This window comes from Megalopta genalis, chromosome 12 (genome assembly GCF_051020955.1).
Source record: "Megalopta genalis isolate 19385.01 chromosome 12, iyMegGena1_principal, whole genome shotgun sequence".
NCBI classification, from domain to species: domain Eukaryota; kingdom Metazoa; phylum Arthropoda; class Insecta; order Hymenoptera; family Halictidae; genus Megalopta; species Megalopta genalis.
Window position 1 is genome coordinate 4264476 of NC_135024.1, and position 16693 is coordinate 4281168.

Here is a 16693-nt window from a genome sequence, read left to right on the forward strand (position 1 = left end):
ACGAAGATAGACTTACACCAGTTTCAAAATAAACGATCCAAATAACTCGTAAATGTATCTTTACAATTTGAACAGTCAGCAAATAAAAACTGAAGTCTAAGATTGTTATCACCGCCTAATGCACTGCTATCGTTTTCAAAACTAATGGATATTGCGTGTAGTTATCGAAGTACACAGAAATTCTCGTTCGTATCGCATTAACATCGTTTCGTTAACTACTGGTTCAGATTTTCATGCATTAGAGTTCCACTGCGTTTTAAATACACATCGTAAAGGAGAAGCTAACAATACGAGCGAATGCTATTGTATTTGACACTAAGAAAGCTGATAAAACTCGCGTTACTCTATCTTTAGTACGCGGAACGTTATCACGCATCGATGAGTGCGATGATAAAGTCGGCACGGAACGTTGGACGAAGTTCGCGAACGTTTCAAGAAAATTTTTCAGTTTCTCCGCTCACGAGAACCGCGAATGATGTCACAATTCCTCGGATAACTCTCTATTTATCTGCCGTAGCGACGTTTCACCTCCGTAAGAGAGTATTTCAACATAAAGAACGTGCAGTTTATGCAGAACCACGGGACGAAGCATTATAAAACGAAGAATTGTAAAATACTTTGATCATTGTTTATAATGCTAAATAATATAATACTTTTCTCAAACTTAACATCTATTTTTGTCATTCTACGAGCATTGTTTATAAAGAAAATGTTGGAACATAATTTAACCGACCGAGCAGTACTGTAACTGCATGTAAAAAATGGAGGCGCATTCCTTCATTTATAATTAGCGGATTTTTATGCGAAATAAAAATTGTCTACAATTATGTTATTCAACTGAAAATAATGCAATTGTATTTTAAATTTTTAAATATAATTTTCCTAATTTTTGCAAATAAAAGTGCGATATCCGTTGTCTATTTAGGATTTATTCTGTAATCCTTTCTTTCCTTTTATCATTCTTTTAATATTAATGTCCTTAATCGAAAGACTTCGTACGTGGACTTTTTCAAAATTCAGTTTAAGAATAAAAACCAATTGTACTACCTGCAATGCCATAAACTCATATTTCTAACAATTATTTATGTGATTACATCGACCCTTTAACATCAATTTTTCGAATGTTTTCATTCTTTCAATAATTTAAGAAAAATGTATATATATATATATATATATATATACATTTTTCTTAAATTTTTAATATATACAATTTTTAATATATATATATATATATATATATATATATATATATATATATATATACATTTTTCTTAAATTATTGAAAGAATGAAAACATTCGAAAAATTGATGTTAAAGGGTCGATGCAATATATATATTGCATCTGCATTTTATCATCAATTATGGAGCACTGTCGTGGCATTGGTGAACAAATAAAAGATCCTGCACACGTGTCATCGAATGTAACATTGTTAATCGATAATACTGTCAGCATTAAATTTCCATAAATGACAATCACGTGGGCTGCCTCATATAATATAAATGTTGGACAACTAACCACTGTCGCCGGTGACAAACGATAAAGCTGACTTCAAAAGGACGTCGTGACACTGACTTTTCGCCACCCAAGCTATCTTTAGTTAGTCATCTAGTCACCGGCTACCGAAAACAAGGCAAACAACAGTGCAGCGGCCCTTACTTAACCCTCGGACGACGGACCATTTTCAACAACAATACAATAGACGATGTTGCGTCAGTTAAAATAAATGATTTCGTTGCATATTACTTTGCGGATTATTCCTTTCGTTATATTTGAAATAATAAAAATATCGAAATAATTAATTATCTCGATATTTTTAATTAATTATTTCAAGCAGTTATTTCATATTTTCATTTGATATACATTTTTTTCCAGGTTTGTTATAGATCTATTAATTCCTCTGTTATTCTTAGCATAGCTTAATGTAATTTATTTCACTTAATTGCTGAAGATCGAGTAACCAGGTAACGATTTAAATACACTGAGTCAAAAAACGAGTCGATAATCTCAGTCCGTGAGTTAAGAACCACAGGCTAATGTCATCAAAATTAACAGTTCACTGTTATTTTGTTTAATTTTAAAGCCTTGAAATTGTCCAAACTGTAGAGCCGCGCAGTGGGCTCTGTTTATCGAATCAGATCGTTTTTTATCTCGATTAAGTTATTACGGTATTAAAACTCTGTAAACTGACAGCTTTACAGTTACGATGTTAAGAAGTCGTCAGAAAAAAAATGCGGTCAGAAGATAGCGGAACGCAATGCACGGTTTTATTAATCCAGCAAGGTGGATCGAAACGACTGGAATTGTAAAGGTGAGCCCGATGACGTTGCGTGGTCGTAAATACTTTGTAAGTTGTTATCATGTCGGGTACAGTCTATAGTTTACTAACGTCGACTGTGTTGCATCGTCAACAACGTTCCAACCTTGCATATTCCGACCTCGCGGTGTAATTCACTGATGAGACCGAAGAAGTGTCGTACAGAAAACAAACATTTGTCACCGAGACGAGGTCTTGGAATTTAGACCGTTTTGAATTTTTTATCTTTTTGTTTTAACGCCAGCCAATTAGTGAGCTGCCAATCATTTTCTGAACAAATATGATTTCATTGTTCGCAACTGTTGTTACTGGACTGTGGATTTTATACATTTATAAATTTAGAATAGTAAATAGTAACGGTAGTAATAGTAATATTGTTATTATCGTGGTTATTATTATTATTACTATCATTATTACTATTATTATTACTATTGTTATTACTATTGTATTACCGTACTTTTTTACCTGGTAATTACATTTGCTTCATTCGTTTCTGTATTTGTTGTCGTTGCTCTAACACATAAACAAACGGCAAATGGCATCAAGTATCGAGCTTCAATCGTTAAGAAATGGCGAAAGTAACGTGATACACGACTCATGCATCTTATGCAAAGCAAAATATAAACAGTATTGTGTCCGAATATTAATAGGAGTAACTGTAAGTTAAAATAGAACGTGTTTTCCTTTAACGCGAGACGGGAAAGTCGTTTCTTCATACTGATTTATAGAGACCATAAACGACCATCCATGGTCCAAGGGAACAGTGATCGGAAACTTGCAATTTTATGACGGATGGAACTGGCGTGAAATTCACGCTGTGAATTTTAACAAGCAACGGCAGACTTCCAGTTTGTTTTACAGCCGCTTTCGTTTTAAAATCGTGCTTTGCTAACAGCATATATTATCGCACTGCACCTGTCCGTTCCGAAATAAGTATAGCACGAAAGAAGTTCGATAAACTTGTCTTTCGGAGAGAAAGAGAGGGAGGGAGAGAGAGAAAGAGAAAGAGAGAGAGAGAGAGAGAGAAGAGAGAAGAGAGAGAGAGAGAGCTGTAAGCGTAAATTTTTAGTCCGCCAAGAGTTTCATACCAATTGCAAGCTGATTCGTAAATTAGGTGCTCAGATTTCCATCAATCGACACTTACGCTACGTCAGCGACTATCGATCAGGATTCAATCGATTAATTAATCGTGCATTGATCCTTTTAAACGCCTGAGAATCTCGTTCAACGATGCGCGTGCACGTCATTCTTTTCAACGAAGAGTAAACATTTCGTCGCGGATGTAAGTGTAAAAATGATTGCATATTCTGGTTAATTATTTTAGTAGACAAGTGCATTCGCGCCGTGTGTCTAGGATATTAAAAATAAATGGCTGCGAACACGGCCGATACAATTAAAATCGTGAGAAGATCTTCTGGAACGAAGTATGAAATTATGCACATACGGAATGCATATTATTACGCATACGAAACGCGTAATATCGTGTCGAAAGTTGCGATCTTACGTTGTTGCAACACACAGATTCGACAGAGTTATTTTTCGATTCCAGATTACGTCGCGTATCAAACGGCCACATGTACAATTGCCGTTTGCGAAACCGAAGCTGTTTAATACGTGCATTTAATTAAAATTAAATACATACCGTCCTGTGACGCAGCTAGACATTGTTGTTATGTAACGGAACGTGTGGCCGGGAAACAATGTGTCAATACGGGACCCCTAGAGTTGAAATCTCGCATCATCGCTTTCTCACTTAAGAAAATTAAGTGTTTCAAGATCTTTGTCCTTGGGCTAGGATATTCGCGCACTCTCAATGGGGCAATTTAGAACCGAAATAACTCGCTATGGAGCGAAAGCGTCAGGTTAGACGGTACTCGGAGCGGCCGGTAAGTAGCGTAAGGCCCGAAGAGTTGCACTGGATTCTGTGAAATTGTCCAATCAAATGAAAAGTATTCCGCGATCGAACGATAAGCAAAGCTATTACCAATTATTTCGAAATTGCTCGGTGTACGCGCAACAAGCAGCATTACCATAGCCAAGAAATACGATGCGCCCTAACTACTATTAATTGGCACATCTGCTTTAATTGTTCGCGTTTAAGACATCAGCAATTAATTTAATTAGTTTATGACTTGGCGAGTTACTCGGTTAATGAGGAAGACGAAGATTGTTAGAAGTTCAGTCGGTTCATGAATACGCACTGCAATGCGATTACAATGGAAGCGTGAAGGAGAATTTTCCCTTGGGGAGTGTGCAATAAATAATGGTATGTAATTGCTAATGACGGTATCGTGCACGCGTCAAGCAACTTGTATCATCCTTTCCTTATTCTACTTTTACTTTCGCAACACCGAATCTCGCTGATGATCAAGTAAATATTAATATTTATCTAACTTGAGAATATTGAGACAAAACAACAGAATTTCGACGAAATAATATTTTTCTCTCGAAAAAGAAATGTTTTATGATATACGATTTTGTTATTTCCTGCGACGCTTGTAATGATAGTTGAACGAAAGCTGAGCACACGAGTTACAAGCACGTTCCCGTACATTCCGAAATATGATGTTCCCCGATCAGTCATTATATGCTATATACTATCAATTCGAAGGAAGATAATGCGGTATCTTATTTGCGATGCGTTATCCTGCGCAAGTGCAGAAAAGTCGTTCGCGAGCAAGAAACTCTGCACTGCATCATGCCTCGTCTATTTTTAAGTCGTAAATATCGTATCTTTATGCCTTTAAAACATCCGAAGATCGTCGAATAAAGAATCTAATAGAACATTCCCAAGTATACGGCGTTTCGGTTTGTTTTAATTTGTTTATCGTAGTAACATAGAAAATAAAACTCACGTTCACGAGCTTTCACATGAAAGCATCGTTTGTTTTTGCCGACCAATAATTTAATATCGTGCAAGCAAATTCTACGCAAGCCTGAATATTTATCACAAAAAAATTTTATCCGCCATAAATTATCGTTTACGTGGAAACAAAAGTTCCAATAAACTGAATTATAAAGTCGTTCATGTGTTGACTGTAAAATAATCAATTAAATCAATTTTCACATAGTCTACATAGAAATATAGATAGAAAGGACTTGGCAAATGTATATCTAATGCAAATCGACTTTGAAAATGCGCCATCCTTGATTTTTTAAAAGTTTTACCGTATCGATACTGTTCGATGCCATAAATACTTTATTCTAAGCGACGAAAATAAACAAATGTTAACATTGATTATTAACTTTCTTATTTGCAATTAGAGCCTTTCGAGTCCTGCGGAATTTATGTTTTTTTTCAAGTAAAAAGATAAACCTAAATACGAACGTTAACAATGAATAAAAGCTGCGGCCGTTTTCGACGGCGACAAACAAATTTTGTGCCGCGTTTTCAGGATCTTCGGTTGCCGTGTGCGGTTGGAGGACAAGATAGCAAGAGTATATTTCGTAATAACTTAGTTCGGAAGTCTGAGTCGGAAAACATGTTAAGAAGGCGTGACTAATCAGGATATACGTGGCAATCCGATCACGTTTACACGTGTCGTTACTTCGAAAATATTACGATGACTAGGACAGAAATGATTTCCTGTTAAACGGGAAAGGTGAAGCCGATACGTTCCGCCATCGACGTCTTCGCCGTACAAAAAAGGCAATGGTAAAACCGACATGCGTGTCCTGACACGCATCGGTAGACAAGTCGCATATGTTGTTCCACGTACAAGTTCAGGTAAGAATAGTCAACTAGCGAGCAGAGAGGGGCAAGTAATGAATGAAGTGGTTGTAGGAGTAACGGAGGTGTGTCACCCTGCCGACTTTATCGTAACAGTTTTCCTTGATACTTTCGCGGGCCCATAAATGCCATGAATATTGATAACCCGACGAGGACGGTTCCCCGAGGCGCGCTGTAATTTCAAACTCGGACCGTTGTTTGATGCAAACCCGGAATCGTTCGCATTAATTTTATAACGTGGACTCATTATTCGGACGAATGTTCGTTTAAACGATCATTTCGGTGGAAAGTTATTTATTATTCGAAGGCTTCGATAAAAGACGAAAGTAATTGCTCGTTACTTATATAGATCCAACTAAATTATGTAGGATAAATTCGCATTGTCACGCGAGAAATTTCCCTCGTCTACGGTTTTTCTTCGTAAAAGATCAATCATCGTAAAATAAAAGTGCTATTTGACCTTGTTAACTTATACGTTTTCTTGCATTTAGAAAGTCTCCACGTGCAATAAATGCATAAAGCTCGCCGGTATAGTTGCTACTTTACAAATGAAATGAAATGGATAATGATCGCACGAGGAAGAAAGGCGAAGTCTAAATAAAAATACGAATAAATACGAGGGAAAGTATCGTAGGATATGATATTAAACACTGGATGTACCAATGTTAAAATAGCGTCTACTTTCAACTTTTCTGTTTTACAAATATTAGGGAAATTATTCAGATGATTTTACTGGAAATTATTAAATAAATTTCTTTATTCGAGCACTTATTGTGATACAAGTCAGGCAAAATCTAAAGAAATTCAATCTTCACATTTTTATAGAGATACACAACTTTAGTGACCAGTAATAAAAAGCAAACAGAAATTAATTTTAGGTGAGAAATTAATTTAATCTATGTATTGTTTCAAATTTTATCCAATAATTTATGTATATTAAGAAACTTGTTTAACGATTAAAGAACGTCGTAATTGATGACGTGATTCGATTCATTCAACGCGCGATTAAAGACAAAAAGTAGAAAAACGATTTTCACAAAAGAATCCTTAATGGAGTGGAAGGTGGCAAAGGTTAGCACTACTTCCGCTGTGGAGTTATTATACGTTCAAACTCCAGTGAATAGAAAATGTTAAAACAGTTCTGGAATAAGTTCTCGTGAAATCATCTTTATTAATACCTTGGTCACACTAACTTCTAGAATAAATGAGAAAATATCTTCGCTAACATCTGTGTCGTCAAAAATTTGTTTATTAAAATACACTGGAGTAAAAATATGAGTAAATGTTGATATACAATTGGTTTGAACTGTTAATACTGTTGCAGAAGAAAAAAACTGCATTCAATGAAATTTCTGAATTGGCAGCATTTATGACAGTTAATATTGCACAGTTAAATATTTACAGAAATTAATAAAATAAAATAAAATAAAATAAAATAAAATAAAGGAATTTATTAGAATTTATTAGACATCGTACATAGTTTATAAAAATCAGAATAAAAATAAAAAATGTCCACGAATCGAAATTGATTTATTTCTTTAATAATCTGAGTTCAAAATAATGCGTCAAAATTCCAAAATTTATTTAATCTTTTCATAATTTTAAAGACTTATTCAATTTTGTCGTAAATACATAAAATCCGCCGTCTAATTATAACTGTTTTATTTGATCGTTTTATCGTTTTCGAAATTCACAACATGAAATTCTAAATTGCAGACGTTTATGCCAGAAATTGGCAAATTGGCATAAAACGTAGCACATAATTTGGCATGTTTTCAAATTAGATGTATTAATTCTTACGATAAGTTTACCATGACGTTGAATGAATATAAATGATCAGTTAATGTCCTCTGCAATAATTTTTGTTATCAGGAATTAAATATTTTACGTAATTTCCAGTTCTGCTACGAGTTGAAGAATGCTTATCATGATATTAGCAATCGTGCGAGTCATATCTTAATAAAAAATGAATATATCTATAATAAATAAAGATGAATTATACATGCTGTTAAATCAACGTTCACTTCAGCCTTCAGTGTTACGACATTAAAATACTACTGCCAAGTTAGTTAACTTTATCTTAACTTCAGGAAGAGTTTTGTCAATTTTAAAAATATATAGAAAATTTTAAAAATGTAGATAGAGAATAATAAATGGAGTTTTACATGTGACAAACAAATATGGACGATGTATAGCTATTAACTATACTGAGCGACTTGCAAATAAATGACTGCATTGTTCTCTCAAACATGCACATTTAGTCACAAGGATAAAGCATTTCTTTAAACACGAATGTTATGAATCATCTCCCTTCTTAGTCGAACAGAGATAAATCCATTGAAAGACGGGCTGTTATTCGATCATTTCGAACCGAACAAAGATTCGTAAGTACATAATAGGATTTCGTACAATCACAGTGCAAACATCTAACTCGTGCATTGCTCTTCATCTAATCAGAACTAGAAACTGCAAAACATTACAATAACAAATGAGAAGATAGTCAAGCGTAGCAAAGTTCTCGAGCAAAGACTGTGCTTTTCATTAAATTTGCCAAATCACAGTCCACTATTGGACATAAAAGTGTAATAAACATTACAAATGTAAATAATTTTACCCATGCTTCAATTCAGAATTGTACTTATCATGAAATTCTAATATACAAACTAGTTTTCTGAAAATTAAAATGAAGGTTCATTTGGGAAAATATTGCAATATTCCTATTTTACAGTTAATTTTATTTACGCTGCACTATCCATTATCCAATATTGTAATAATCCAATTATCCAATATTGTATAAATTGTACAACCAATAAAGCAATGTGAAGAAGCGGTAACAATCGGCCATAAAATTGCAAGAATTATACTAGAGATCTTTACACAAATTCTCGTTATCTCGATAATCTGACGAAGCTCAAAATTTCTTAAACAAGAAAATGTGCAACAACAAAATTTTCCTATGCTAGAAAATTCATTCAAGAAAACGTATAATAATAATACAATTATTTGTTTTCAATGCACGTAGAATAATAATGCAATGAATTGTTGTTATTCTATTATAATTGTCACAACTACTATTATTATTATTATTTTTATTATTATTACTATTACTACGTCGATCTCCGTAGCAAATTAAAAGAGCGTCCGGCCCGTTTATGTTAAATAAATAAATACACATTTACTTGCATTCTACGAGCAAACATACATCACGAATGCACAAAGATCCGCAATTTAGTAATAATTATCCGAAGAACTTAGAGCAAAATACGACTGCATAATGAGGTTTATCGGCATTTATCGCAGATCAAAACAAAGTCGACCTGCACCCTATAGCTCGACCCTGACTGTCTCGAGGTTGCGCTACTCGATTTCTAGCATTTCGTTCTAATTTTAGAAAAACACGGCTCTGCTCCTAATGCCGGAAAAAGCGGTTTAAGCAAAGTCGTATGACACGGGACAGTTATCGAGATCTGGCCGCGCGAGAGTTTCAGGTAGAAACACTCGGCCCCCATTTGCATTAGAAAGAAAATTCGATGGCACATAAACTAAGCCGCCGTGCCACGAACATATTCTGAATGCAATCAGATTACCGATCGGTATTGAAATCGTCTTGGACTGATCGAATGCCCCCAAGTAAAACTGCCTCCGACACCGACTGCTGAAAACCATATACGTCCAAGTAAACTGTATATCTTATGTTATCGCGTTCGTTACAAATATTTAATGCGACGACTTACGAGTTTGCTCGCGATCGCGCTCATGTGACCGTGTTACATCGGAATAAGCACATCGGATAAAAGTAAAAGCAACAAGGGGAAACGAACTCCGACTTTTCATCGTCGAGGAGTACGTCTGCCACTTCGGAGTAACTATTACTATACATATTGTTAACGGCAAGAATTAATCGCACGTTTATCGGCCGATCAAGGACGTTGCATTCTACATTTTTGTCGAAAAATAAGTGCAACGTTATCTTCCATATTTACGGTCGAACTGCAAACATTTCTACAATTTTTACAAGACCGTATAATTTTCATAGGACTACATTTTTCAGTAGGAAATGGTTTTTCAGAGAAAAATTTGCACAACATTTTCAATCGCGTTCTCGATCCCCTAAACTCTCGAATAACTTCATTTAGCTGAGATAAAATACGCGTCCCTCAATCCAATAAAAAACCAAAGTCGCATAAAAAATACCCTACAGTGTAGGAATCGATAATTGCATCGACTTAAGAACAACCAATAACTACCACAAACCCCATAAACACGTGCAATCTGTTCGCCGGTCCAGCAAAAGGCGGTTTCCCCCGAAAAAGCCAGAGGTGTCCACGTGCCTGCGCCCTTAAAAAACCGAGAATCCCAAACCGACAGAACTCCTGCTAACAGTCTCCGCAGCGCGCACCATAAAGAGAAACAATTCGTCGAAAGAAGTCAGCATCGCCGCAGCAACACGTAACTGCAGAATCATATGTCGTAACGCATCCCATAACCGATATACGCTGACATAAGTCTGATAGATGGTGCCCAATCCCAGCGAATGACACCGCAAAAAAATCAATTAGCTATTCTGGAATCGTCGCACCTGTCTACGCCGATGGTTGTACAGTTAAGAGCGCGATAGAGACGGTGCGCGGTGTGTGTGTGTGTGTGTATCGACGTGTCCTTACCTCCTGGATCGGTGGCTCTGGGTACCGTATCCCCGGTTCACAAGAAAAGTTATCCTGGAATCGCCTTGTTCACCAGCACTCGAAAGGAACTGTTTCGCGAAGAGGCGGTTCAATCGAGGTTGACGCGCGGCGACAATTAAACGGCGGAAAAGGGGGCGACCGACCGGCGCGGCGCGAAGCGGTCGTAACGGCGCGGCGGGTCGGACGATTTCGGCGACACTGGAGGATTGTTCGATCGGTCGTGACAGAGGAGGTCGGTCAGGGCCGACGTGGCTGACGCGCGCGAGAGATGAGCTCCCCGGCGAGATCGAAGCCGACGAAAGATACAATCTATCTTAGCCTGAGGCCGAGTTAGGACTGTGGACTCTGACAGGCCGCGAGTGAGAGAACGTAGTCAGCGGGGCAAGCCTACCAACTCTCCGCGAGGCGAGGCGAGGCGAGGCCCCACCATACATTTTCGCGATGCACGCTTGGTAGCGATAGGTGTGCGCGATCTGTCTCGGGGAACCGGTAAAATCGTTCCGGGGAACATCGGCCTCCCCGGTTTGTCCTTTGACGGGAGGGAGGGGGGAGGAGGTTCGCTGCTAACGGGTTCAAAAAAATCGATTTTTCTTGTCTCGCGTGTATCGGGAACAGAGCCGGGTAAAAATATATGCGATAAAGCGTCGGAAATAGTTGATCGGCTATACTTTTGTTCGCGTAGAATAATATTTCGAGTTTCGTTTCGACGTCGTCGAGACGAGCATAAGTGTGGAGAATATTGTTAATCGAAGATAATTATTAAGTGAAACGGTGTTTCCTTAGAATGCAGCTGGGGATATTTATTTCAGATGGTATTTCATGCGTTTAAATTTCTGTTGGTTAATCGAAATTCTATTTCTTGCAATTAACGTTTATGGGAGAAAGTAAATCTATAGAGAAGATACTTATATGCATTTTACTTATACGTCTCTCTCTATTAGTTAATTGATATAATTGAGACAGCTTATACACCTGTTTGCTTTTAACGATGGACATAATTGTCGAATGTAAACACAGAAGAGAAATTATTTGTTTCGATTAAGTATTTCCGGTTCATATTGTGAAATATATATTTCAAATATTTATTATATATTTGTGAAATTGATTAAATATTTGAACCAGCGTTTCATTCAATACGAAAATAAATTATTATTTCTAATGGAGCATATGTAGCGCGGTTAAGAGAAATAATATTTGAAAGTATTTGATTGAAATTGGGATAACACATTATTTTGCACTTCTTGTTTCGGATTTGTCATTAATATCATATCATAAATAATGTATTTGATAATGTACATGTGTAACAATATATGTCTATAATAATATACGTGTATAATAATATATGATTCTAGTGTAACATGTATGAAAATTAATTCTTTATTTTATTGCATAAATAAAAAATACGATGGTTGAAAATTACGTTATGAAAGATTTCCAGTCGAAACTGAGAAAGATATGAAAGTTTATTGCCTGATTATTTCGAATAAGAACCGTAAAAATTAGCTTATACGTTCAAAGGAAAAATTTATAGTTTACGACACGTCGAATGTTTGATTTTTGACGGTGAGTAAACAAACAACTGGTCCTCACCAGAAAACATATTATTCCAGGTGTTAACATTTTGTGTGTTTTCATTCTAGATCAGTTAGTATACACACTTTGCGAGTTAAGATTTTGTCCGTATTTGTGTTATCTAAATATTTTTCGCCAAAACAGCTGCTATAACTTCGACAAAATAAAGACATAAATTTTAGATTAATATACTTACGTTCGTTTACAAAAATTTTCCAATCACCGCTGCACTTCTCGGCTGATGAACTGGAGAGAGAAAGAGAGAGAGAGAGAGAGAGAGAGAGAGAGAGAGAGAGAGAGAGAAAGAGAGAGAGTGAGAGAGAGAGAGAGAGAGAAAGAGAGAGAGAGCGCTAACAATGATATAAATAACGATATTTTTGCTAAGTGCGTGCAAAGTGTAACTTGAATTTGCAGGAGCACAACGTTGTTCGAACATTTGTATCTGCTGATAGATTATTCAGACAACGATATCTGATCGTATTATATTTACGTAACATCCTGATGCAGAACGTACTTGCGACGAGTTAGTTATAAGATAAAGAAATTAATCAGGAATAATACGTTCTCGATAACTGGTTTCGATAACGAACATTCCACGTCATTCCGAGTACTTTCCTTTGTTGCAGAACCAAATCTCCGATAGGATGAAGCACAGAACGAAATTTGAGTCAAGGTTTTTAACTTGAAACACATCATGTTACGTCGGAAGAATGAAAATTACTTGAAGTAAGCGAACGTTTAACAGTATTTCACACGAATAAACATTGTAAAAGAAAAATTATAGAATTCAACGAAGACTAGAAGAAAATTCGAGACATGCATTTGTTTTAGAACGCGTTGCAAACTGGCTTCTGCGACACTTTAGGAGTGAGTCAACCTATCGACTTTAAAAATTGAACAAGTTTAAAGTTGATATCCAGCTAGCACACGAAAAATAAGTAAGAAGCTTGCGATAACATTTTGTTCTGCAGCTGGTCGGAACAAAAAAGTTAATGAAAGCATTAAATAAAGCTTATTCGCGTTATCCATTTTTACTCACTGCAAATCTGTTTGTAATTAAAAGAAGTTGAATATTTACTCGTTAACATCACTAATGAAAACTTTTCTGTAAATATATATAATTATTAAATGAAGCTTAGCTATTTTTCTCTCATGACAAAGGACCTTCGAACCTGAATTTGTTTAACAGTTCAATTTTTAACGTATTTGTACAAAAAGCACTTATTAATTTAATTTTCTTATTACGTAAGAGAGAGAGAGAACAATGGAACTATAAAGCATAAACATCTGTAGTTTAAAATATTGTATAAAAATGGCGGTAATTAGTGGTACTGTTACGAAGTTTAATTATTTTATACGTATTATGTCAATATTACATAAACAGCCAGATAATTGGTACCAAATAATTAATCACCGAACGACTGTAAATATTGAAGAACATGAATCCAGCCTGAAACGCGAGCGATGCTGGGAGATAACGTTTAGTTAGATGACCGTAAAGAAAAACCACGTCCAGAAGTCGTTGAACATCAACCGGAAATCTGAAGAATGCTACACCGGAAACGCGGCATTGCTACCAGCTCTGTAATATAGAACGATTACATTCGAATAAAACTTGTCTAATTACATGCCATTACATGACAGATTGCATATAATTCCTTCATGTTAGTCTGAAAATTAACGTTATTCCGTCGTAATAACTTTCTTTAGTAAAGCCTTTACACATTATCGACTATTGTTATTTCAAGTGAAATCAAAAACCTTCACTTATCACTCTCCATTGAACTGAATTAATTTAAATTAATTACACTTTGTCACATTCCCATCGAAATTGTTGCAATATTCATCTATTACACTTTACACATGAAATCGTTTATTTGAAAAAAGCTATGCTTGCACAAATTCGTTAGGTTAAAAATTCGATCGGTCAGACATAGTCATCGCCTCGCGGCTCGCTTTTATAGTCGCCTATTGTCAATTGGATAATTGGAGAGAATTTACGGTACTGTGTATTTTTTTATTATTACGAAGGTATGTACAGTCAATCACATATCTTTTCCGATACGTCAAAGAAAAATGAGACGGCGCTAATGATCAGTGTGAAATTGATCAGTGTTAAATTTATTTCGTACATGAGACAAACCGTTAATCGTAAAGCGTTAACGCGTGGTTGCAACTAATCATTCGCAATAATTCTGTCCAATAGATTACCTAGGACTCCGCGTTTAATCATTCACTTAACGACCCACGCTGTTCTCTCGAGATCGATGTTGCATAAGCTGAAATCAGGATGATAATACTCGCAATTCCTTCGAATATTTCGCTCCAACCTGCATACGATGTTTCGTTGCTATTTTTGCTCATTAATTGGATGGCTTACGATTTCGGATAAAAGAAACTGTTCACAATTATGCAACGAGAATGTGATACAATTAAAGAAATGAATCGCAAATTTCACAACGAATATCCGAACAGGATACACATCCTCCACGATCAGGCACCATAACGTCCACTCAAGATCGCACTAAAGATAAATAACGGGTGCACGAAGCTCGTTTTGCAACGAGCGAATCGCATCGAAACGATCGGTACAATTGTACCGTATCATTAAATGCTACTATGTAAAGTATGAACTAATTGATTAATTTCACTCGTCCGATTTACGGACTAATTACGTCACAAATGCATTAATTGTATCGAGCTGTCACTTACGTATCTACGTTCCTTTTCGCTACATTTCGCGTTACAATGATCTCGAAATAATTTTTCTTATTCCGCTAAAATTCTAAAGCTTACATTGTATCGCCAGAGAATATTAATTATTAATTCATTAAGTGCAATTATATTTTGAAGCAATCTTCGTCTATCTATACTAGAATTACAAAATCTAAATTGTAATGTTAGAGGAAATGAATTGTCAATATAATTTATACAATTATTCTCGATTACTTTCGATTTACCTACTACAATTCCAAATTCTATTATGAATTATTATTAAATCATTGACACATTTATTTCCAACTAATTTTTCTGTATTTACTAAAATTCCAAGGTTTAAATCGTATTTCGGAAGATTATTCATCCAGTTGAATTAATTATTAATGCGCTACGTAGAATTATGTTCGACCGATCGATATTGATCTATCAGGATGTTAAATTCTTATTTTCATTGTAGGAGAAAATCATCATCTTTAGGATGGATAAACTTGCAAGGTGGACGCGAGCAAGCAGTCGGTTCTCGATCCACCGTTCAAGAGGATACATAATAATTTCAAGATGAATCGGCGTGGTTTTATTCGCAGTGGTCCGAACTCGTGACGTTTAATTATCGATTATTACTTATTGGTGTCTTCGTTAGCCACGGACACAGCAAAGAGAATTCTCCGAGGTGGCTGCGAGTCGATGACTTATTGTTAGTCATATCGACCGACACATGTCGTATATTTTCTGACCCAGAAAGAGATTCTTGCGAATGGAGAAGGAGCGCCGAGCGACAAGTAGCGAATCGAGCAGAGCTAAACGACTAACACGTCCATTGCCTCACTGCCGGTAAGTACGCGGCCATAGCAAATCTACGATTAGGGTACTGCTGCAAGTCAAATATCGTTACGTGGTCAGGAATAGTGATCGACTCCTTTCTAAGCGGCTCTCACTTCGAATTGTTAAGGCAGGATCCGCAATGGTATTCAAACTGCACTCGGGAGAAATTGTTTGCCAAACAAATAACAAATATTAACCCCTAAATGCTTTGCTTAATTCGAAATGTGTGCAAACGTGTGCTGAATTACTATTTTGAACCGATGACGAGTAAATATACTTGGCAAACGAACAGTAAGTGCATTTCCTGTCGAATTGAAGTAAATATTTATGTTATTATTCCTTGAAGCTTCATTATTTCAAAAATGTAATATTTGATTTATTCGTGAACAAAACAAATTGTTGATATTTAGAAAATGATCAGAATAATTCGTTTGGAAAGAAGATCATAATATCTTTTTAATGTTCCGAATAATTTTACAAATCATTTTTATAATATGTGTAAAATGATTTTCAATATCTGTCGAAAGAATTTAATCACCTAGTTTCGCTTTTATTCATTTCTCCTGACGTTCATACATCGTTTTCTCAAAAATAATTATTTTAATTTACTACAATTCGTCTAATATCATTTTCCATCGAGTGCTCGTGATCATGATAACGAATGAACGTAAAAAATGGTCATCATTATTCCAAGAAAAAAAGCTTTCCGGGCAAGCTTTACAGTAAGTCGACAGGTTTGTTTATGTATTCTTGCAAAAAGCGGTGTCAAGCGTAAAAACTTCTTCGTAGAATATACATATACAAGCCCAAGCGTAAAAACAGTCTTCGTAGTTTAAAAAAAGAGGCCGCAA

At 35.8% G+C, this 16693-nt stretch overlaps 1 protein-coding gene and 1 long non-coding RNA gene across 3 annotated transcripts in view; one reads left to right on the forward strand and one right to left on the reverse strand.

The window, feature by feature from the left end:
- wdp (Leucine rich repeat protein windpipe) overlaps positions 1 to 10978 on the reverse strand; it is a 40684-nt gene extending 29706 nt beyond the window's left edge. For both annotated transcript variants that reach the window (XM_033484717.2, XM_033484715.2), the window contains exon 1: positions 10710 to 10978. The gene's annotated coding sequence lies outside the window, so the exon portion shown is untranslated. The remainder of the gene's footprint in view (positions 1 to 10709) is intronic.
- A 229-nt stretch (positions 10979 to 11207) lies between these two features.
- Positions 11208 to 13435, forward strand: LOC143260437 (uncharacterized). The gene is made up of 3 exons (XR_013034599.1): positions 11208 to 12293; positions 12929 to 13028; positions 13134 to 13435. It is a non-coding gene; the product is annotated as an uncharacterized LOC143260437 (long non-coding RNA).
- Positions 13436 to 16693: the final 3258 nt, after the last annotated feature.